Source organism: Protopterus annectens, chromosome 2.part1 (assembly GCF_019279795.1).
Source record: "Protopterus annectens isolate FY-2018-M chromosome 2.part1, PAN1.0, whole genome shotgun sequence".
In the NCBI taxonomy this organism is placed as follows: Eukaryota; Metazoa; Chordata; order Ceratodontiformes; family Protopteridae; genus Protopterus; species Protopterus annectens.
Genome location: NC_056729.1, coordinates 941,504,580 through 941,528,075, shown reverse-complemented (window position 1 = coordinate 941,528,075; position 23,496 = coordinate 941,504,580). Strand labels below are relative to the sequence as shown.

The following is a 23,496-nucleotide window of genomic DNA, read 5'->3' as shown; positions in this document are numbered from 1 at the left end:
GAGGAGAAGGAAACCACACTCACTACAATTCCAGTCTCACATAGACCTACCACGACAGCAAACCAAACACATAAACACACAAAAACATACTCGGAGGCTCTAAATAAAAATCTACCTAAGCAGCAGAGACCTCCAAAGCAGACACCCAAGCAACCGCTACCCCCAAAAAAAACCACGTGCAACACATAGCTCACAAAGCCCGTGTGCCGAACAGTCACAGCCCTTAAGGCTAAACAACACACCTGATACACTTGTAATAGGTGACTCTATCATCAGGCACACTGACGTCCCGCTCACCAGGCTGAACAAGGAGAAGGTCACGATGAGCTGCCTGTAGGGCGCTAGGATCCGCCACATAAAACAAGCACTCAGGTCACTCCAAGGCAAGTACAAATATGACTCAGTCATTGTCCATGCTGGTGTGAATGACCTGAGATGTACCTCCATGGACTACATGAAAAGAGACATAGAGGAGCTCTCTGAGCATGTAGCCCGGGCCGGTATGACCCTGACCTTGAGTAGCATCTTACCCTCACCAAGAATGATGCCACAATATGAAGACAAGATGATCAATTTCAACAACTGGCTTAAGTATTGGTGTCATTCAAAGGGGATCCAATGCCTGTCAGCCTGGGATGATATGCTCGACAAGCCAGGATGCTTCGCTAGGGACGGCTTGCACCTGTCACCCCTGGGCTTTCAGATATTGGCAAAGGCTCTTGCTACCCCCATAGTGCCTTTTTTAGGCAAGGCTCAAAAGACAAACCCACCTCCATAGGTATCACAAGGGATAAGAAACTAAGAGTAATGCTACTCAATGCCAGAAGTTTAAACCTCAAGATGCACGCACTCAAAATTCTCCTTAGCATGGAGAACATCGATATCTGTGCATTAACAGAAACCTGGTTCAAGGCTGCCGAGAGCACCCCAGCACTACCAGGTTATACCTCATACCATGCTTTTCGGCACCAAAACTTGGACTGAACCACAAAAGGAGGGGGAGTATCAATATTCGTCAAAGATACCCACACCTCCAGGTTGGTGGCACAGCACGAAGCATCAGAGACTATCCATGTGCAACTAACAGTGGGTAAAACTGCCTTCCAGTTTATAGCCTGCTACAGACCACCCCCCCAAACCCAGGAACCCCACTCGGCCTTCCTGAGAACACTGGAAAATATGAAGGTCTCTCCAAACACCATTATATTGGGCGACTTCAACTATCCAAACATAGACTGTGAGCATTACTCTAGCTCCAACACCCCAGCCCAAAGGTTCCTAGAATTTATAAACTCAAATGCTATGGAACAACTTGTTACCACTCCCACAAGAGGGGAAAACATACTGGACCTGATCATCACCAACATGGGGACTTTATGCACCAGACCAGAAGTGTATCCCTCACTGGTAAGATCAGACCATAAACTAATCTCAATGGATATTCACATCCAGACCCCACCCCCTGCCCAGAAAACCACAGTGAAAAACTTCTCTAAAGCAAATTTCACACTCCTCAAAACTGAGGTGGAATCCTTCAAAGCCCCCGGGCCTGTGGAAAATACGGCTCAGACGGCAGAATCCTTTATAAACGCATTCTATGAACACCTTCAGGAATGCATGGATCATGCAATCCCAAATAAAACTAAGACCCAATCCTCCAAAGGCAGACGTCCTGTCTGGTGGACCCAGCCATAAACAAACTATACAATAGAAGGAGGAAGCTACTACATGATAGAGCAAAATCCCAAAAAGGGAAGGCATCTCTGATCAGTATTAGCAAAAAACTACGGGCACTCATAAAATCATCTAAGGCCAGCTTCGAGAGAAAAACTGCACAGAACACTAAGGATAATCGCAAGGCTTTCTTTAATTATGTTAGGAACCTGGGTGGGAATTCCAAGATATGCTCAGAATTAGTCCAAAATGACAAAAAATACACCGAACCCACAGACATTGCCAACATGCTAGCTGACAGGTTCAGCTCAAACTCCCCCCCCCCTCCCCACCAAAAGGGCAAATATCTATCCCAGCAGAGTGCTGCCCCCCTGACATCTCAGATGCTCAGGTAAGAGCCGCCCTCTCCAAAGCAAAAAACACAGCATCAATGGGACCAGACGGTATCCCGGGCTGCATCCTACATGACCTCCAGAGCTAAACCCAAACATAAAACTACTGTTCAATCTCAGTCTTACTACAGGATATGTACCCAAAGAGTGGCGTACAGCAACAGTGGTCCCTCTCCACAAAGGTGGTGCCTCAACAGATCCTGGAAACTATCGCCCCATAAGCCCGACTAGCTTGGTCTGCAAAGCTATGGAAAGGATCATCATGGACCTCATAAATAAAGATATTGGAGACCTACAGACACTGGATCCTACCTAGTTTGGCTTTGTTAAGGGCAGATCCTGCCTCTTAAACCTGGTCGATTTCTTAGAAACAGTCACCAAGGCCATTGACGAGGGGAAGGTGGTCCACACAGCCTACCTGGACCTCGCAAAAGCCTTCAATACAATACCCCACTCGGGCATTATAGATAAGCTCACCAGCTTAAATATAAAAGCCTATGTCACTAGGTGATAAGGGGGTGGGGGAAAAGATATGTACCTTTGTTAAGCAAGGAGGTTAACATAGATAGTAACCCCTTAGATCATATCTTGGATACCACTGGGAAAACACCTCCAACACCAATACACACCAAAACACACCCTTTCTTGTCATGACATACAATGTCAACACTTACTCAATAAGAAAACTTATAACTAAGACATGGGACATTTTCAAAACTATACCTAATAGGGTAGAAATATTTAGTAGACAAATAAGCTTCAGTTTTAGGAGGGATCCTAACCTTAAAAATTTGTTTGAATGAACAAGCAGGACAATGACAAAAAGAAAAAAGGGTATTTTTCGTTGTGGGAGATGTTCTCAATGTACATTTATTGCAAATACAGAGGAACTAACACTACCTTCTATCCCTACAACCTTTAAGGGTAAACACCACTTTACCTGTTATACCAGTGGGGTAGTATATTTGGTCTATTGTACTTCATGTTGGGGATATTATGTGGGTAAGACAGAGAAACATCTACGACAAAGAATATACGAGCACATGTATGACGTAAACAGGAAAAAAGAAACAAATGCTTTTTACAGACATACATTAACCTGCTTTAAGAGCTAACTTCAAGTTTTGGATATTGGAAATGGTACCCAAGAATAGTAGAGGGGGGACTGGGAAACGCAACTCAGTTACAGAGAATTAATCTGGCAACTACGTCTGGATTCCAATACACCTCCAGGGATGAATGATCACGTGTCACTACTACCAGCCCTAAAAGTAAGGGCCGACAGGATAAAAACAAAAAAATAAAAATAAGAACAAGAACAAAAACAAAAACAAATAGAAACATTTTTTGCAGCACCACTACTGTTACTATTACTACTACCTTACACTTTTTTACCACCTAAATATTATTCATTTTCTCACCACTTATCCATTTTTTATCCATTTATTATCAACTGTTTTTATTCATTCATCTATTTATTATTTCTATATATAACTTGATAGAAGTTTTTATAAAAGTTTTTTTGTAATTTGTTTTTTTATAAATTGTTTGTAGGAGACTGTTTTTGAAAACTTTAAAACTGTTTTTAACAACATATATTGCAAATCAATATATATAGTTATAATACACATGGACATATGTATGTATTTATTTATTTATTCATCCAAAAATTTATACATATGTATGATTTTAAACTAATATGTTACTAGTGATGAATTTTACATACGTATATCAAATTTGTAAGTCAAATTTGTATGTCATTTCACTTGTACAGACAGACCAACTATTTGTATGTATATGCTTGATACCACACTAACTATTCCTTTAAATTCATTCTTACCTAAATGATTTGAATTGAAATTCCAAGTTAATTGTAATTGTATTTAATTTATTTAATTAATCAATAAGAAGATGTATAAAAGACCTTGTATAGTAACAGCATACATTCTGATGAAGTTTCCGGTTAGGAAATGAAAGCGCTAAATCCTTGATGCGACATTTATTTGTTTTGTTTTGTTTTGTTTAATAAATTACTTTTTCATATCATGGACTGCAGAGTCTTGCTAGAGAACTGTTCCACATATAGTACTGTGAGACTGCCTTCATTGGTTCCTGTACTACGGGGGATTTGGAGTGTTTATACATGAGTAGTGTCCCATGCTTCATTTTGGACTTCCATAGCAGTCATGGAAAAGTTGCATACATCAAGAGAGTTATGAAAGGTTCTCAAGACATGGATCTGAGGGGAAAATGAGGGGTATTTAGCATTTACAGCTGATTAAAAGAAGATCAGAATGAACTCTCTTTAACAAGCACTTCAGAAAGCTCAAATGGAAATACATGATAACATGGAGCAATGCTTTATTTGAAACTTAAGAGATAAAATAAGCACTTATATAAAAGCCAGGACTACCACTGGCCCTTATGAAAGGGAAATATTACAAGGAAAGAAAGCCCATTGCCTACAGGCTGGAGACAGGCCTCAAGGTCAAAAACTTGAGTGGTGCACAGCTCTGTGACCCTCAATCTGTTCTGAAAAACACTGTCAACAACTATGAAGTGCTTAGCCCCTTTCCGAAGCAAATCCAGCTACATTTTTATGTAGCACCTGCCTTGACAGAACCCAAAGAGCAAGGAGAACCTCAACATGCCCAAAAATGGAACGTGAGATACTTGTACAGCTGTAAGAGCATAATTCCCACAAATCACCTGAGGCTGACGGTATCTCAGTGAAATTTAACAAGGCAGTTGACAAACAGCTTAACCTTCTACTTATGGGATTTACACATGAGGCCTATAAAAGACCGTCTCTCCCAGTATTAATGTGTGAGGCTCTCATTATCCTGCAGCTTCTGCTCTTTATACTGAGAGTGCCCCAAGATCTTCCAGCAATCTATCTTCCTAAATGTGCTGAAATGTGACTCTGAGACTTTGGTATTAGAAATTATAAAAGAAATGCCTTGCCCAATCACACTTCACCCTGCAAGTACACGTCCATACAGTCTCTCTTAGGAAGTGCATCACTCTTCACGTTTCTTAACTTTCCAAAGGCTCCAGGTTTCAGTCGCTCTTTCAATAAGATGATATCTTACCTAAACAACTATATGTAGACAAAGGTGCTTTATACTCTTTATTGTGTAATCTGGTAGTTAACTTGGGGGATTAAAGCTCTGAACTATTAACAAGCTATTTCCTATAGTCCAAGGTACAGGGTTTGATTCCTTCCACCTACTGTGTGACTGTGCAAGTCAGTTAACCAGACAGCATTCCCAGGTTGCTCCTGAAAAGGGATCCTTGTGTCCAGTTGGCTTACCCAGTTAAAAAAATTAATTAAAAATAGAACAACATCATTAGAAAATGCCCAGATAACATCACTGAGCTCCTGATTACAACTGGGGGGTTTCTTTATTATACCTTATTGGTCTCAATTTACAACTGCCCAAGAATTACAATTCACCTATATAAACTCTTCCTTCCCTCAAAAATGCTTGGACTTTGTTATACAGTTTTCTGTGAAGGACATTTCTTGAGTTAATTTGTAGTATCTTCTGTCTCAAGTAAACAATTTAGATACAGCTTCTGGTACATAAAGTTTATGTGCTCCTGGAAAACTTGCTGCATCTAAAATTATGTTGTTACCTCTACCTATCCATCATCACGTGTACATCATACTCCCCTTCCAAAGAAAATCACAATAGGTTAACAACAAGCAACAACTGTTATTCCTCTTTGTGTGTCTTGTGTGTCTGGGTTTCAGGCTAAAGGAGTATAAGAGTAAACCATATCCATCCAAATGAGAAAAAAGCTGGAATCATCTTAATAATAAAATGCATGTAATTTCTGTAAGCATCTCTAGAAGCCAAGATCACCACCTCCCCAATCCTCCTACCTCCCCAGTGTTCCTAAGTTGCCTTTCCAATGTTCCTGGGTTGACACAGCACATGATGAAATGTTGGTGGCATTCCTGCTGCAGGCCACTCATAGATAATTTCAAGGACTCACTTGTCCAGTCTTATTTGTGCACAAGCCGATTTAGTAGCTTTTCACACACAAATATGATGCTAATGGCCCTGAAAAGGGTGTACACTTGGTGCATAGGTACTACTCCAATCTAATCTAGCCACATAACTTCCACACCATTTAACATGCCATAGTGGGAAGAAACATACTGAAGGAAGTCAAAGAACTTCTTACATAAAAGGCTCGGACTATCCTTACCAATGAAGAATTTCCAGAAACATTTTTTGATTTGCTGCTGTCCTGGATGGACAACCACCAACTTGAGGAACCAGTAGGTTTCACAAAAAATAAATACGGTAGGTGAGAACCCACAGATATAATTGAGACTACCAGAAAGCAGTAGTCGCCTATATAATCTTCTCATGGAATACCTTCCTTTTAGCAGCACTGAGCCTACTATAAGATTAAACAGAGGTTCATCTAGGCCTCAACCAGCAGCAGTAAAACTGTAATAGGGACTAGGACACTTCAGGGAAAACATATATACTTGGAGTAGAATATCTTTTGAAGGCATTATACATAAATCCAATAGGGCCAAATAAATGGAGATATGCAGCAGGATAAACATCACAGTTAGGTATGTCACTGAACTGCCTCCAACTAGGCAGGTAAGGAAGCAGTTCACTAGGCAAACTGGGTATTTCTGCTGTATGAAATCAAAAAATCAAAGTTCATGGAGTAACTATCAACAGGAGGTTGTTAAACTGAGTATACATTCTTTCTTATGCCCCTAAATTGCTATTTTAAAAATAAATGTTGAAAACAGAAAATTTAAACATGTGATCTATAACATAAGATACAAAGGTAAGTGAGCAAAGATAACTTGGACTTTCGAGCTGCAAAATAGAGCAGTCAGTGTTAGGAATTATTAACGAAAATCTTTGCAATCATGGAGTTTCAAAATGGCTGCACACTGAGTAACAGCTTAATTTCAGCTCTTCCATTATGAAAACAGAAACTCAAAAAAGAGAAAGTACAGTTGTGTACACTTACCATAAATGTAGATGTTCGAGTGTATTCACTGTTGCAGTCATTACAGTTGGGTAATCTGTTGGCAGGTTGCCCTCAGTTGGCCTGATTAACAAAGTCTTGGGTCCTGCGTCAGTTGCTGTCCCTTCTTCCATGATGTCAGGGCATCAGAGGTATAAAACATGCAGCCAATGCCATTACATCAGTTTTTCTTGCCCCAGATGTCAGGTGCCCCCGAAATGGGGAGCAATATATATATATATATATATATATATATATATATATATATATATATATATATATATATATATATATACATATATATATATATATATATAAATATCAATGTATATATGTAAAACAAGAAATACACAACATACACCTCTAAACAAAAGCAAATACACCAAAAAGGCTTTTAAAGATAGTAACAGAAATGAGAGGTATATTTAGAGAATAAAAAGGTGGCTGGAGGGAGGGTAACCAGGACTGCAACAGTGAATACACTCGAACATCTACATTTATGGTAAGTGTACACAACTGTACTATGTTCTTCATGTTTCACTATTGCAGTCATTACATTTGGGTAGAATCCCAAAGCTATGGTTGGGGTGATGGAATTATACAGCACTAGGAGCAGCTAAAAGGCCCTGCAGGACAGCAGTGGCAAAGCCAACTCTGGATTTAGAGAAGAAAGGTAAATGTTAATGTTTGGTGAACTTATGAACTGAGTTCCAGGTAGAAGTTTCTAGAATGTCTCTGGTAGGAACCCCAATGAGGAAAGCTGCCGAAGTAGATGCAGCCCTAATGGAATGAGATCTGATCCCCGTGGGGACAGGTTTACCATGGTGCATATAGCAGAAATTAATACAATGGCTTATCCATTTAAAATAAGTCTGCTTTGAAACAGCCTTTCCCTCTGCCCCTGCAGCAAATGCCACCAGCAATTGTTTAGGTTTTCTTAAAGATTTTGTCCTAAGTAGAATCTTAGTTTTCTGTGCACATCCAATGAAGGCAGAATCTGCTCACCCTTGTTCTGTGGATTTGGGAAGAAAGTTTGCAGATGAATGGCCTGATTAAGGGCCACACTAGATACCACTTTAGGCATAAAGGATAGGTTGGTCCTGAGAGCCACCCTGTCCAGGTAAAAAATAATGAAAGGCTCCACTGCCATAAGAGCCTGTAGCTCTGAAATCCTTCTAGCTGAAGTGACTGATAAAAGAAAAGCTGTTTTCCAAGAGATACATTTTAGGTCTGCAGTAGCAGCTGGCTCAAAAGGAGGCAGAGTGAGTTTTTCCAAAACAAAATTGAGGTCCCATGCAGGAGTTGGTGCTCTCCTGGGAGGTCTTAAAATTTTGGCCCCTCTGAGGTCCTGTTTTAGCAGAGGATGAGAAAAGAGGGGAGGCTTTGTGTTGTAATGAGCTGAAATGGCAGAGACATGAATTTTTATTGAAGAAAAAGATAGGCCCTTGTGAAGCATCTCAGTTAAATATTGCAGAATCTGAGGAATACTGGGCAATGCTGTGCTTATCCCTTGTGCTTGGCTCCAGGCACAGAAGCTTTTCCATTTGTCAGCATAAGATTTTCTAGCACTAGGCCTTCTAGCCTCCAAAATGACATCCGTCACAGGTTTGCTGAGAGATGTAACTGGTGAAACTAGTTGATTAGCCATGCTGCAAGATTCAGAGTTTGGAGCTAAGTGTGCAGAAATTGATAGCTCTGCTGAGACAGTAGGTAAGGAGTCTGAGGCAAGTACCATGGAGGAAGGTGCAACATACTGCGTAGGAGCGGGTACCAGTGTTGGCGAGGCCAGTCTGGAGCAATCAGAATCATTTTTGTTTTTTCTGTCGACTTTTAGTAAAACCTTGGAGAGCAGAGGCAGAAAGGGAAAGGCATAGACTGATAGGCTTTTCCAGCTGAAGGATAGAGCATCCACTTTCCAAGCTTTTTTGTGATGAACTCTCATGCAGAATTTGTCCAAATGAAAGTTTTGGAGTGAAGCAAAGAGATCTATGTCTGGGCTCCCCCATTTGTGTGTCAATATGCTGAAGATTTGTGGATTCAGTTTCCATTTGTGCGGGTCCATGAGATTTCTGCTTAGTTCGTCTGCCAGAGTATTCTGCTTTCCAGGCAGGAATTGAGCTTGTAGATGTATTTGATAAGCCAAAGCTGTGTTCCACAATGCCATGGCTAGTCTGCAAAGAGGGTAGGAATGGGTACCCCACTGCTTGTTTATGTACCACATGACTATGGTGTTGTCTGTCTATGAAAATAGTCCTTGAAGGCTGTCAGAGCATTCTGTACAGCTAGCATCTCTTTCTGACTGATATGTAGGTGCATTTGATTTGGGCTCCATTGGCCCTAAATGCACCTCCCTGCCAGATGCGCCCCCCCCCCCCCAAGTATAATCTGATGCGTCTGTAGTCAAGGTTTGGGCGGCAGGGGGTGGAATGAATGACAGTCCCTTATTTTGGTGGCAGTCCTCTGCCCACCATAGGAACTCTAGCTGCAGGCAAGGAATGATAGGAATCATTGTTTCCAAACTGTGACAATGTTGACTCCATAAGCTTTTTATGTACCAATGAAGTTTCCTCATATGCAGTCTTGCATATGGAATTAGAAGAATGCAAGAGGCCATGAACCCCAAGACCTGCAGAATTTGTCTTGCAGATAGCTGGGTTTTTGTGGCCACCTGTTTGAAGTAAGTCATCAATTGAATTTGTTTTTCTGGCATAATGTAAGTCATCTGGGCAGTTGTATTCAAGCTTGCACCCAGGAATGTAATTTTGTGAGAGGGTACCATTTGTGATTTATTTTCGTTTATGGTGTACCCTAGACAAGTTAGAAGCCTTTTTATAAACGCCAATTGTTTTAGAAGAGTGTCCTTGTTTTCTGCCTGAATTAGACAATCGTCCAGGTATGGATAAATTTGAATATTTCTTTGCCTGCAAAATGCAATTACTGGTGCCAGGCACTTTGTGAAGACCATGGGTGCAGTAGATAAGCCAAAGGGCAAAGCACAGAACTGGTAATGCAAACAGCCTGCTTTGAAGCGGAGGTATCTTCTGCAAGACTCCCTGACTGGGATATGCAGGTAAGCTTCTTTTAAGTCTAGATTTACCAACCAGGCATCCTTGGTTAGCATGGGTAGTAACTGTTGGAGAGTCAGCATCTTGAATTTTGGAATGTCCAGAAACGTATTTAGAATGGATAAGTCCAGAATTGGACACCATGAGTTGTCTTTTCTGGGTACCAGGAAAAGCCTTGAATAAAAACCTTGTCCCTTTTCCTTTCCTGGTACTGGTTGAATAGCCCCCATATTCATGAGGGATATAACCTGTTTCTGGGCCTCTGCCCACTGATTTGGAGGCAGATCTGGGCATTCGTTTGGGATTGGCAACATGTGGAAATGAAATCTGCATCCCTGGGATACTATATTTAATACCCATTTGTCCTGGGTAATCAGTTGCCAGTTTCGTGCATGAAGTGCCAGTTTCCCCCCCAATGGGGTGTCCAAAAGATAAGTGCTTGGTAATTCCAGTGGAAAGTCATTGAGACTGTTTACCATATGGAGGTGCCTTGTTACTTCTAGATTTGGAGGTGGAGGCACCCCACTGCTTTGGTCTATAGGTTCCTTGCGACTGAAACCTGGAGCCTTTGGAATGTCTAGGTTTAAACTGAGCAGCTCTGGTGGGTACTGGAAAGGACCAATTCTTAGTAGGTCAGTGCCTACTGAACCTGGGTGGCTGCACTTGCAGGAAATCTTTCACAGTTTGCATAGCTTTAGCTTTATCTTCCATCATTTTCAAAACTTCTTCAGCCTTACTTCAAAATAGACTGTCCTGTTGTAAAGGAGCATCCAACAATTTTGCTTTAACATGGTCAGGCAGATTTTACTCCTTGAGCCAAGCATGCCTTCCAATCACAGACCCAGTTACAGCAGCCCTGCAAGAGGCCTCCAAGGAATCAAAACCACATTGCAAAGTATGCTTTACAACTTGTTCAGCTGAATGCAATAAATCCTGCAACTCTTTATTTTCCACACAGTCAGAAATCAACATAATTTTCTGTTTTAGTAAATCCATGACATGCTGTTGATATTTAAGCATATGAAATTGACAGTTTAGAGCCCTGATTGCCAAGGTTGCAGACGTGTAAACCTTCTTACCCCATCTATCCAGCGCCCTGGAATCTCTATCAGAAGGGGTAGGATTTTTACTAGTAGAAGCCTTAACGACCTTGGGACCCTGAGAAATGGTTTCAGGATCAGCAGTAGGATTTTAAAAGAGGAATTTGTAGGAGTCAGGAACCCTGTAATATCTGTCTGGCTTAAAAGGGGCCGGAGGCAGGGAATCAGACGTCATACTGGACTCTGAGAAAACATCATCAACATTGTCTAGAACAGGAGGTATAGCCAAAGACCTATGCTGAGGAAGAAGGAGAAAATCCCTAAGCCTCTTTTTGGATTCTGAGAAATCCTGACTCTCCCAGTGAAAATGTTTCCTTAAGGTATGCAAAGTTTCCCCAAAAGAAAAATCATCAGGAGGAGGAGCAGAAGAGATGAAATCTTCTGCATCAGAGTCCTCATAAGTGGGAATAGATAATTCCTGATCAGAACAGGAATCAGAAGAAATAGAAACCTGATCTGAAGATTCATAGTCAGTGCCTTGCCTAGGCCTCTTAGCAGGAGGGGGATGGGTACCCCTGATCAAGGTAATTAAATCCTCGGCCATTTTGATCATTTGTTATTTAGGCATTGGGGCCTGTACACATGGCCCAAGTGTCGGTTTTTTAGACATAGAAGTAGATTTTGGCCTTAGTTTTGAAGATGGCGTCGGTTTAATATACAAGTCTTTAGGTCTGAAAACACCCTCAGAAGCCGGTGCCTGCTCAGTGGCTCCGGACCCATCCAAGGTAGAGACATCCGCGGGCTCAATACTTAAAATACCTCGCGGCATACCGGACTCCGAATGGGTCTCAGGAGAGGCCTGCGAATCAAAAATAGTGGGTATCAGGGGATGCGAAAGCACCTCACTGAGTACCAGCGAACCGGCGACTGGCTTAGGAGAAGCTTCGTCATCAGTTTTGGACCGCAACGGTTTGTCTCTGTCTTTTTCTTTGCATTTTTTAGGTATTCCGGTAGTCAGATTGCTAACTGATGCCATTTCTGGACAGTTAAATCTGGAGCCAAAATATTTAGAAGCAAAATATTGACGTTTAAATGTGCGTTGATTAAATTTAGCACAAAACTGATAGCAAGGCACGTTGTGATCAGGGCCCAGGCAAGGAATACAGTACAAATGAAAATCCTTATGACGTACTTGCTTCCTAAAAGTAATACAGTTATTAACTTTTAATGACATCGGTAAGGAGCAAGAAAAAGTTTCCCCAAAGGGGTACTTAGCTTTTAGTTGAAGACTTTGGTTCTGAAACTCGAAAACGAAAATTTCAGGAGTCGGCCGACCGGCACTTGCAAACTGCTTCTGCTTCGGGCACCGCACGAAAAGAAAGACTGATGTAATGGCGTCGGCTGCATGTTTTATACCCCTGACGACCTGACATCATGGAAGAAGGGACAGCAACCAATGCAGGACCCAAGACTTTGTTAATCAGGCCGACTGAGGGCAACCTGCCAGCAGATTACCCAAATGTAATGACTGCAACAGTGAAACACGAAGAACATCCAGTGAATTTGTCTTTCTGGGTAAACTTCAGTAATTGGCTAGTAACTGCACTGCCTGTTTGCCAGCAAACAAGAAATTCAGAGAACCTGAAAGGAAATCAGTCACAAAAGCTTGGAAGAAAACATTGGCTAGAAAGAATCATGCAGCCATTCAACAAAAAGCAGGTCAAGCTCCAGCTTTGGTGCAGGAAGTCACTTTCAGTGGAGGAACAATAAGTCAAGTTTGCTCAGAGCTGATTAAAATAAAAGACATACTGAAGGAGTATATCAACTCAAACAACGAAAGGCTAGAAAAATGAAAAAAGCTTTAAATAGATATTCAGATGAGCTAATAAAACTGTAAAAATCAGAGGCTGACATGAAAATGCTGGCTAAGTATGAGACTGCTCAAGAAGAGATGTTTAAAAAATGGTAGAATTAGAGGACAGAGCACATAGGGTAAACTTGAGATTTTCTGTTGTACCACAGAAACTGGAAGGAACAGACTGTATGTATTTTATGAAAGCACAAATCAGCAACTGGACTGGTATTCCACAACAGGAGTTGCTAACTGAAAGTGCACATCACCTGTATGTTCCAAACATGGCCATGAGAAAGCAACAAAGACCTTTAATAGTAAAGATGCAATCCTACCAGCAGAGTTGACTATGATAAAACTGTGGCAGAAAAACAAAGCACTGAAAGTGGGAGACAGCAGAGTGTTTTTGGAAAATTATTGTGGAAAATGGTTACTCACTGTACACCAGGCAGAAGAAGAGTACATTTATTCCAGTTGTGTCATCCCTCCACTGGGCCAGTAATCAAGGAGCCTCAATCCTCACCACTAACACCAGTGGGGACAGTTAACTTAGAACAAAAATAGATACACACAGTACTTTCAGATGCATCTCTCTGCACCAAGCACAATTTCCCTTAACAGCACAAAGATAGCACACTCCAGTCCTGGGGCTGGACTTCCCCTCCAGGCTCCATGTAAGACTCCACCTTTCTCTCTCCCTCTCTCTCTCTCTGCAGAAATAAGTGCTTTGTGTCCCTGTTCCAAGTACCTGACACACACACTCTTTGAGATTTGATTTTCACGCACACACACACACACACACACACACACACACACACACACACACGCACACACACACACCAGGGAAAGGCTGGCACAGATTTTCCTGCTATGCAACCTCCACTGAAACTATTAGGTAGATTGACTGCCATCAGCCAGTTACTTTAAGGCTCTTACCAGGGTACCCAATTACTCTTAGCAAAATTAATGCTTATACAAATGGTTATATTAACCAATCAGCAAGATATTCAGGGGTGTGATGCTGCAGTGCCACTAAATAAATGCTAGTACTCTCAAGAGTTAAAGTATCTTCTAAAAGACCAGTCACAATAAAATGTAAGGTTTAGATATAGTTAATAATAAATAATTAAAAAAAAATGAGTATACTGAGTATCTGTTTAGAATAAATACCAGAGTTTCAATTCACAGGAAATATAAAGAAATAACACTGATGGAAAGACTCAGATACTGAAAAACAATACTTTTAAATGATCTCACTATATTTTCCTAACTGACTGAAAAATTACTGTTCCTTAGTTAAGTTACTTACTAAAGCAAGGCAAGATGAAGTGGGTGAGTGGCCTTGTCAGTTCCAAACACAGTGCCGAGTGTTTCTATCACATCTCTCACTGACATCTAAATACAATTTCATTGTTGGCTACAGAATGACATCACATCTGGTCACCTGATTCTGTAGTTCCCACACTATCCCCCTGACTAGAATCTGAGCCAGGACCTAGCACAGATGTGTCACAGTACACACCTACAACTTTGATAAGGCTTATTTCAGCATCTGGAGACTGTAAAGCAAGTCCAACCCTTTAATCCTTCCTGCAGAGACTAACCAGCCATTCTCTGGCACCTCAGGGTAGCAATTAGTTCACCACAATAAGGACAATAAGAGCTGGATACCAGCCCAGACATTGTGTCTCTGGCTGCATTTGGACCTGTGAGATAAAATCTTTATGGCCTAAACCAAGTCATTTATTTTCAGGCTATTTTTCATACGGTTAGTCGGGTGAATTTAACTCCTTCCCTTCCAGTATTCTGTTAAAATATATACACTTCAACAGTTAACGACAATACAGTCTGAAATACTTGTGTATTTCTTTTCTGCCCAGCAGGACCCACTGTTGATACATTTTTAACACAATCAACTTTACAAATCAGTCTGCTATTCAAATGAAATATAATTCTTTACACAACTCCAGCTAGCTATGATGGCATATGTTACACATGCTCTGCCATACTCTCTCTGGCATAGCTGGCACTACCTCACATCATCACACCAGCAATCAGGGAATGTTGAGAAGCAGGTGTGAGATTCAAGCTGCTGTATCCAGCGATTTTCAGAATATTTTTCCTGGAGGGCCAAAGTCATTCTTTGATGCAGAACATGCTAAGGAGGAAATACAAATGTTTGCCCAACAAAAAGTAAGCTAGCAAACAGAAAGGATTCTGCTTCTTATTCTTCTGATAATAAAGCCCATAGATAGAGACTGTGCCTGAGAAACCGTTTCCAGTGTTCCAAAGGAAATGACTGAGAGACAGAAAAATGCACAATAATTGACTAGAAGAACCAGGTGTATGTTGTAAATGAGCCAGCAACTGGATTTGGGAGATGGAGATAAAAAAATGCATAGGCATCCCATTTGGGAAAAACAAAACACCCACGAATTACCAATAGGTGGCAGTCCCCTTAATACAGAAGAGGGAATAAGAGATCTGGGGACCCAGGTAGATAGTAATTTCTCCTTTGACAATCATATTGCCAAAGTAGTTAGAAAATCCTTCTATGTGGTCCATCTAATTACTACAGGGTTCGCATCTAGAAATAAAGAGGTTATAGTGCCTCTCTACTCGTCACTCATTAGACCTATCATAGAGTATAATGCCCCATTTGGGATGTACCTCACAAGACACTTCCAACAGCTGGAAAGACCACAAAAGTACCTCACCAAGAGGATTACTGATCTCAAACATATGCCCTATGTAGCCCGACTGAAAAAACTCTGCTGTACTCAGTGGCATATCGCTTACTCAGAGGTGATCTCTGCCTGACTTACAAAGCCATGTCCAACTCAGAATTAAAGGACATGCTCCACCGAAAGAAATCCAAGTCACTGCGAGCCATGGGCTCTAGTGAGCTAAACCTCACCACAACAATAAATAGAACATGCTGGAGGGATAGATTCCTGTCACAGAGATTCCCCATGCTTTGGAACAAAATTTCAAATTACATCAGGCAGAGCCCCTCACTAACACTCTTCAAGGGAAACCTTGACAAGTGGATGAGTAACAGAAAATACACCCTTGGAATCACTTCATTGGCTCTGCTTGACATAGAATCAGTTAATTAATCAATGGGGCAGCGAAAGCCGACACACTCTGGCTAGGCTTAAAAATGCCCTCAGGCAGATAGCCTAGTACCTACCTATGAACCTATGAGATCAAAAAGAAGAAAACAGTAACTTGAAAATTGATGAATACATTTTGGGTTACAAAGCATTAATTACATTTGTAAAGTATAACAGAACAAGAAAACATGAAAATATTAGACTTTTTTGGCTTTGTTATATTTGTATGGGACTCCAAAGTGTATGCCCTACTTCATATCATTAATGTTTGGAAGAAAGTTTAGGAAAGAGGAAGAGGAAGGAAAGAGTTAAATATAAGTAAAACACAATTTTGTTTTCATCATGATACATGACATTAATTGCATTCCAGCTGATTTTGTGTGTAACTGGGATACTAAAGTAAACAGGTGCATCCATTTTTTCCTTCTTCTTTTTTAGTTTTAAGTCAAGTGGCTAATGCAATGTAAAAAGAGAAGAAAGTCTGGACAAAGGATAATGAAATAAGTAGAATTGATACACCTTTTCTTATTTTTACATAGGCGAAAGACTGGATTAAGGTCCTTGTCTTGATTTAATAACAAGTTTTAAGGGGAAACAAATGAATAAAAGAACACTGAATATAATGAATATTGAATAATGTTTCCTTCTAACACATAAATGTGTAAAGTGCAGTATGTGTTCTGGAAAGCAACTGTGTATCTGGTTCTCATATTTCTCTGAAGACAATCTGATCATCATCATCATCTTTCGGCTTTTCCCGTTAGGGGTCGCCACAGCTAAGGGGGCAATAATAAAACAGAATACGTCTTTCTTTCAATGGCTAAGAGATAACATTTTTTGAAAGCATTTAAATGGTTTTCTTCAATTGGGAGGGAAAAAGAAAACAAACAGCACTTAGTGGAAACAGAAGCACAGGCTGTATCATGTATCTTAGCATGGATAACCTTCATTATAGGTTAATTCAAGTCTTTGAGTGTGGCTGTCAATCTGGAACAATTGTTCGTATTAGGAGAGTTAAACTTCATCATTTGAAAATGTACATAGTTTTGTGTGTCAGTATTAAGTTAATAGGTTTTGGGGGTGTTCGGGAGGTGTGTTTATTTTTTATTTGATGGTATTCATTAAAACAAGATGTTTTGCAAGTTGTGACATAGGTTGACATGGATATGTCAAGAAGCAACTGTATAAAAGATCATCCTACCAAACATTAGTGTATGTGTGTGACTCAAAAGCTGAAACTATACACTTGAAAAAAAAATGTAATACATAGGTGGAATAATAACTTCTTACCATAATATCACTTTCCATATTATCTTTAAATGTGAATGGTGTCACAGACATAAAAAAAGAAAGAGCAGTGAACTATATTAAAAATGCAGAGTATAAATAGCTACAGGAGACACATTTTAAAAGAACTGAGCATGCAAACTTGATAAAGAAAGGATTTCAGGATGGTTATTCAGAGGAATATCTAGGACAAAGAAAAAGGGGAGTATGTAAATTAATTGCTAGAGAAGCTCCAATAGTGATAGAAGAGGAAATAAGATAATAGTGGTAGAATTGTTTTAATAAGGGGCTACTGGCAAGGGAGGAAGATTACACTGGCATATATTTAGATTCCACCTAAAACTGCTACAAAGGCGCTTAAGAAAATTCTCAAGAAATAATCAGCCTTCAGCTGGGAATATTACTTATAGGCGGGGACAGGAATATGATTTGCAATACTGAGGATGTTTCTGGGGGCCTAGATGGGAAAATATAACAAAAGAGGATAGATTTTTGAAAAATGTGAAGAAATTCATTAAAATATTTGGTATGGAAGATGCAAATTCAGTAGTAGGAGTTCAGAGAAAATGTACATATTATTCCCCAAGGTAAAGAAACTGGGCTAGGCTAGTTAGAAATTATATTTCACAGGAACAGGTTCATGAAATATTCCACTGAATATTTATATGCATCCAATAACTATTTCAGATCATGTACCAATAATAACTAAAATAAAAACACAGGGTAATGAAATAAAGATGAGATGTTGGCTCTTCCCCACTTATGTGTTAAAAAGGGAAAAATTTAAGGAATGGGCTGTGGAAATTATTCAGGAGTTATTAGAGAAAGATAGAAATACCTTTTGAAAATACAGCTAGGGAAAGAAAACACAATCATTTTTTCGAGGGACTGACAAAGGTTAAAGTATCGCAGAATAAGAGGAATCTCATAGAACAAGAAGTGGCTTTAGAAAGATCACTGCTAATCAAATTATTTTTGATAATAACTCCAGAGCACAAAAACCTTTAGCATAACGGCTCAGGCAACAGAAAGCAAAAAGGGTTGCAGCCAAGCTTAGGGAGCCTTTAACAATAAAAATAACCAGAGATCCTGGGGATGTATTACAAATATTTTGTAAATTTTATGAAAAAAGAGAAATGTGGAAATCAAGACAAAGTACAAATGGGCATGTTTATGAAAAAATTAAACATGCTAATGTTAGCGGTAGAGGAGCCAGTTGGCCACCCAATGGATATCCAATTGGCTCACAGACAGGACCCACGAAGTTAGAATTGGGGAGTCGACCTCTACAAAGAGGCCACTTACAAGTGGAGTCCCTCGGGGATCTGTCCATGTACTGCTCCTTTTTGGCATTTACTTCTCTGAAGTCAAGGCCAATGTCAATGGATTCTGTCTGACTAAATTTGCAGATGATTGCAAATTAGGAGCTATCAATGAATCACACACTGACACAAATGATCTCCAGGAAGGGCTGGCACAGACAAACAACTGGTGTCAGAGCCATGGACTAAAACTAAATGCCAAGAAATGCATAACAGTATCCTTTGGGAAGGGACACATATAGTAATCTAGCCTTTGACCATTATGTGTTTACAGTAGTGAAGAAATCATTCTATGTTGTGCAACATATAAACAAAGGTATAGCATCTAGGTCCAAGGAAGTCACTTTTCTACTGCATTCAGCATTCATCAGACCTATCATTGAGTACAATGCCCCATTTGATATGTACCTAACCAGGCACATCCAACAACTGGAATGTCCACAGATGTTCCTCACTAAAAAATACAGGGTGTAAGTAAAATTTCCTATGTAAAGGACCCCACTCTAATGGACTTCCTGCATATCCACAAAACAAACAGCACCAGAATTACCCATTCTAAAGAATAAAACTTTGCCTGTGATATAAATAGGACCTGCTGGAGAGACAGGTATGTATCCCCAACACTTCCCCATTTCTGGAACAAGCTCCCCAGCCTGTGAATTGACTGAGGAAGGCTAGTGTGCCGAAACCAGTATGAAGCTGTTTTGCTAATAAACTTATTCAGCAAATAACACCTGGTGCTGGCCTTTTTTGTTTTGACCTTGTATGCTTTTTAGCTGTTTGCACCCGCCATACGTGCGAGGATTTTTGTATTTGTATTTTCATTTAGTATGCCATGTATGTCTTGGTTTATTCTTTTTTTTAACTCCAAAAGGATTGATATCAGAGTGTAGGCAAAATGACAGAAATAAGGAGATACTAAGTGAAACACTTGCACTGGTAGAGTTTTTAGTAGAATCTAGAGCAGAAGCTGCTGTTACAAAAAGGGATAATTAGCACAGCATATAAAACATTACATGATAGCTATAAGAATCAATTAGATAAGCTTAGAAAGGATTGGGAAGTGAGACTAGATAAGCAATTCACAAGGAAATAATGGTAGGGTATATGTATGCCTCCCAAATATAAAAGAAAATCTAGACGATTTAGGATTTTTGCTTGGGAAGTGTTTACATAAGTATTTTTATACCCCAAGTAGACTCCAAAAAATGTTTCCTCGAGTAGATTGCAAATGTTGGAGGTGTGATATGGAACAAAGAGGCAACTGGGAACATATTTTTGGGAGTGTAATGAGTTGGCAGAATTTACAAATTTCCTGCAGACTACTCTAACATAAATGCTGGGTGAACTATGATATAGAATTGGAAATGCCTAGATATAGTGAGGCCTTGCTGAGTTTAACTCTGATTGCTGCCAAAAAAACAATTGCTTGAAAATGGAATTCAAAGTCTTAAACCAACTGTACTAGAAGGAGTGAATATAGTAAAAGAGATAGAACAGCTGGAAGTGGGATCTTTAGAAAAGGGCAGGGCATAGAAAAGATAGGAATTGTGGGAACAGAATAATGTTTTCGTGGAGGAATTAATGTTTAAGGGAAGACAGGAACTGAATGAGCTTTGTATTGTCTGACAATGACTGGATGGATTATAAGTGATATAAAATGTTTGCAACTGAAAATATGTTAATATGGTTTGTTTTCATTTATATAAATGTATGATTGCCTATTTCATAAGTGATAATTTAATAGAGATGTTTCTTGTTTTAAAAAATAATTGCAATCATATCTCAAAGAGCATTTCTAATGTGTAAAAAAGAAAACTTTTACTTTAGACATTCAGGAGAAAGCAGAATTGACAGGATCACTCTGTCTCCTTAATATCTTTGTTTAAAGCTAAGTCTTGACAGCTACAGTGATACTGTTACTAACATCTTTCCCTAGCTGTAATAAATTCTTATTATTTTAACATAATAAAATGAACGGAAGACTGATTATGTCAAGCTTAGGGCAAAAACAATTATGCTGCTAAAGTGAGACTAATGAAGAAATAAATATTTAAAATTTGGGCTTCTTTGATTTACATGTGTACTGATAACTGTACGTTTGTGTCTACTGATCTCCTTTTCATAGCATATAGTAAAAACCTAAAGTACTAACTCAAGTATACATTTCTATTTACAGTTTAGATTTTGGATGTGTTTCATATGCAATATTGCAGCATAGGTCTACTTTGCTTACTTACTACATTTGGTATATAACAGACATTGACCAAAGACACCAAGTCTCTGACACGTGGAAAAAGTAAAAACAGGTTTATTTTGTTACAAATAAAACAACTAAACAGTAGAATGCACAAATAACATTAGCAAATAGTTGAGATGCCAAGCAGATGGTAGTTTCCAGTGCTGTGGAAATGTGCACATCAGAGCAACAGAAGTAGAATACGCTGCGCACTTATACCAAGCTTCAAAATCTAGAAAGGGACTAACAGATGAGGAGCACTCAGCCAGAAAACATTGAAAAGTCAGGGATATCTCTATACCAGATATTTATTTATTTTATTTAACGTTTATTTACTGCGAAAGTCTGCCTTGGAACAAAGCCAATTTTCAGCGGAGGCCCGGGAAGAAATGCTCCAGACACATGTCTTTGTGACGTGGGAGGAAACTGGAGTACACGGTGGAAACCCACACAAATGCAGGGAGGACATGCAGACTCTGCAGAGAAGGCACCCCAGCAGAGAATCAAACCAGAGAACCTCTTGCTATGAGGCAACAACGCAACTGCTGCACCACTGCGCCATCCTTTGTTTCCAGATAGAAATAATTTTGCTGGTTACCATGCCATGGTGACAGCCATGGACAGAGGCAATCTGTAAAATAACTCAGGAAGTCAACACCCAAAGACCCACTACCCTGATACCAACCCATCTCATACCTGAGGACTCAATATATAACATTGTCATATCCTGGGTACTAGTGGCTAGGCCTGGAAAGGCTCTTGTGCCACTAGCCTAGTAATCACCTAAGAATCTATTTACCCATGGCTCAAAGAATGCCTGAGTGTACTGTTAAAGGAACTAAATCATTACAGAATGAGGTAACATTCCTACTATTTTAGACTTTGATGTGACATGATCTTGAATAATGAGAGCTGGAGCTAATACCCTAAAAACAAATACCAGAAAGACAAAGAAGGTGCAGAGATATGTAAGCAATACAATAGGAATGCCATAAATGACTAGATTATGACATGTATGCATGTTCCAGAAAGTCTGTAACAAAGCAATGATGGAACAAAAGAAAGTGAGCATTCAAACCACTGAAAAGATGAGACAACATTCAGATAAGGACTGTGGAAAGGGAAGCAAGAAGGGAAGGAACGACTACAACTGGGCTGTACATGCATTGTTATTAAGGAATAATATAGCTCTACTTCAAGGAACGTACAAACATGTACAGAATGCATTTTCCAGGAAATAGTAGCACACCCAACTAGAATAAGATTAATTGACTGAATGATTTGCATTTGTTAACCAGGGAAGAGGACTGAGCCACATATAATTTTTTCATACTCATCCAGGCAGCAATGTCTGATTAACTGAATTGTCTAGTTACGTGAGATATATCGTTTGTGGCTTGTAACATCATAAAGAAATGAAAAGACCAGTATTAACTAGCAGTATTATGAAAACTCTATTAATACAGGTACCCTTTTTCTTCTGTATATAAAACGGATCCCTGGCTTAAAACCCATTTTAAAAACTTAAGAAATTATGTTTACTACTGCTATGGGCAGCATACTCATTTTTGTAACACATCTTAAAACACTAACCAAGAAGCTAATGACTGTGCATTTACAAAAATGCTGTAACCCCGAGACAGACATCGAACAATGAAAGAATTAATTTCAGATAATCAGAAATCTAGGTAAGTACACCTGAAATTTAACACTAACTTATTTGCATATTAGTAATTAAATTGACTACCCAAAACAAATGGAGATATTTGGGATTAACATGGCTAGGTTTGTAAAGGCTCTAGGGCCGACAGCCTAGTAACCTCCTATGAAACTATGAACCTATAAAAAAAGTGTATGTATACACAAAATGGCTTCCACTGTGCCTTCCATTCTAGAAACAACATTCACCCCATTATACTTGGCAATGTATCACACCTAATGCACGATGCTTTGCTGTAATAAAGCACACAACAATTCTTAAAATCTACTACAGTTTTTGTACTGAAGCTTACAACCAACACTTTACAATAGCAAACTTAATAAGAACATATATATATATATATATATATATATACTACCTTTTTTCTGAGACGTTTTTTGTGCATTACCAGATGCAGCTTCAGGTGCTGGTGTACTTGTTTTCCTTGGTGCAGCATCTGGTGTTTCCCTATTCTCTAACAGTTCAGTCCCAAGGGCAAAGTCTTTGTTAACCGACGTAGCTGCAGGCTGTTGTGCTGATTTTCTTGCTTTTCTTGCAGCTTTTTTTGATAATTTTTGCACACTTGCAGAACTTTCCTTCTTTGATTTGCCAAGAGTACTTGTTGCATCCTTTTTCTTGGATTTTTTCCTACCTTTTTTGGTCATTCCTTTTGATTCAGTGACAGAAGATAAATCACTGTGTGTTGATTTACCTGCAAGCAGGAGATCTGCAAAAGCTGGAAATGGATCATGCTGTAGTATCTTCTGTGATTCAGCATTTCCAGCAGCACATACATCAAT

The 23,496-nt window shown here is 39.5% G+C and overlaps 1 protein-coding gene across 1 annotated transcript in view; it reads right to left on the bottom strand.

Annotated features, from left to right (window-relative positions):
- Positions 1-23,237, bottom strand: part of LOC122794922 (probable ATP-dependent RNA helicase DDX60) — a 2,165,155-nt gene extending 2,141,918 nt beyond the window's left edge. Inside the window, exon 1 of the mRNA XM_044063515.1 lies at positions 23,076-23,237. The gene's annotated coding sequence lies outside the window, so the exon portion shown is untranslated. The remainder of the gene's footprint in view (positions 1-23,075) is intronic.
- Between the last annotated feature and the right edge of the window lie 259 nt (positions 23,238-23,496).